The sequence below is a fragment of the Gossypium hirsutum genome, chromosome A06, assembly GCF_007990345.1.
Source record: "Gossypium hirsutum isolate 1008001.06 chromosome A06, Gossypium_hirsutum_v2.1, whole genome shotgun sequence".
NCBI lineage: Eukaryota > Viridiplantae > Streptophyta > Magnoliopsida > Malvales > Malvaceae > Gossypium > Gossypium hirsutum.
The window spans coordinates 19598102-19600113 of record NC_053429.1 but is presented as its reverse complement, the minus strand read 5'-3'; the positions used below and the strand labels follow the sequence as shown (position 1 = coordinate 19600113).

The following is a 2012-nucleotide window of genomic DNA, read 5'->3' as shown; positions in this document are numbered from 1 at the left end:
CCGAATCGATGTTAAAAACGCCTGCTGCTTTTGTTGGCTTTGTCCTCATGACTTGCCACTGATAATTATTCAGTGACATCTCTTCTATAAACTCATAAGCCTCTTTAGGTGTCTTATTATTAATGGTCCGACCAGCATTTGCGTCAATCATTTGTCTAGTTGAGGGATTCAAACCATTGTGGAAAGTTTGAACTTGTAGCCAAAGGGGTAACCCATGGTAAGGGCACCTTCTCAATAGATCCTTGTATCTCTCCCATGCATCATAAAGTGTTTCTAAATCCATCTGTACAAAAGAAAAAAATATCATTCCTTAGTTTACCCATTTTAGCCGGCGGGAAATATTTAAGCAAAAATTTTTCAGTCATTTGTTCCCAAGTAGTGATTGACCCTCGTGGTAACGAGTTTAACCACTATTTAGCTTTATTCCTTAATGAAAAAGGAAATAACCGAAGGCGAATGGCGTCATCAGAAACACCATTGATCTTAAAGGTATCGTAGAATTCCAAAAAATTTGCCAAATGAGTGTTTGGATCCTCGTCCTGTGAACCATCAAACTGAACAAACTGTTGTATCATTTGGATCGTATTAGGTTTCAGTTCAAAATTATTTGTAGCAACAGCAGGCCTAACTATACTCGATTTAGTTCCTGTTAAAGTAGGTTTAGCATAATCATACATAGTACGAGGAGCAGGATTCTGATTTACTGGATTTGCAGCAACCACAGGAGGTAGTGAATTATTCTGATTTTCAGTCATCTCCTTAGTTGTGGTGTGAATATTGTCATCTTGCCCTTCCTCTATGTATTGTAGGCTTCACCTTATTGCTCTTTGATTTTTGCGAGCTGTGCTCTCGATCTCACTATCAAAAAGTAGAGGTCCTGACGGGTTTCTTCTAGTCATAAACTGTAAAAACCTGCCAGAAATAAAGAAAAGAAAATTTAGTAAAAAAAATTAAATTGCAATAAAAAAATAAAAAAGGCTAAAGTAAAAAAAAAATTAAGTGTTCCTAATATCTTAGTCCCCGACAACGGCGCCAAAAACTTGATGGTCATTAAACTAACTAAAAATTCGACATTAAGGCAAGCGCACCTATCGACCAATAGTATAGTTATGGTGAGACCAGAAATATCGTATCCATGAGGACTAAAAGTACTAGTAATTACTATATTTTTATTATCTAGCCTAATTTAGAGAATGTTTACCGAAAACTAATTATCTAATTAGCTAAGGTTACGACAGAGATTAAGGTTGGAAAAATACTTTTGAAAAAACTGATTGAGAAGACAATACCCAAGAAAGAATCCACCTAGACTTCAATTATTACCTTTGAATTAGACGATTTATTCACTTGACTTATTCCGTAGAAATCCTTGATTTATGTTAATATCCCTTTCGAAACTAAAAACAATTGACTTTAGGTTGATTAATTGAAATCTTTTTCTAATTAAAACCCCTATAGTCGCATTAACTCGATCTATGGATTCCCTTATTAGATTTGACTCTAATTCGGCGGATTTATGTCATCCTATCTCTAGGATTGCATGCAACTCCGCTTAATTATGAATGATCTACTCTTAAACAAGGACTTTTCTTCCACTGAATAAGCACATCAAAGACCTGAATTAATATCCTAGAATATTAAAGCAAAGATTAAAATTCAAAATTAAGAATAATAACAAGTATTTATCATATAAATCAAAGAGTAACAAGATTCGTCCTAGGTTTCATCTCCCTTAGGTATTTAGGGAATTTAGTTCATAATAATAACGATGAAAAACATCTCAAAGTATGAAAAACAACAAAACATAAAGAACCCAAAGAACTTCTAGGAAATTGGATGAAAATCTTTAGTCTTGATGTAGATCTTGTCTCCTAGATGATTCCGATGGCTGTTCTTGAGTAATTTTTTGCCTTATACTCTTTGTGTCCCCTTAATCCTCTTCTAGGGTGTTTATATAGGCTGTCGAATGCCCAAAATAGCCAAAAATTAGCCTTTTTCGAATAGAACTAGAC

The 2012-nt window shown here is 34.3% G+C and overlaps 1 non-coding gene across 1 annotated transcript; it reads left to right on the top strand.

Moving 5' to 3' along the window:
• Positions 1 to 209: 209 nt before the first annotated feature.
• LOC121231423 (small nucleolar RNA R71) lies at positions 210 to 317 on the top strand. Its single transcript, XR_005929481.1, has one exon. It is a non-coding gene; the product is annotated as a small nucleolar RNA R71 (small nucleolar RNA).
• The last annotated feature ends 1695 nt before the right edge of the window (positions 318 to 2012 follow it).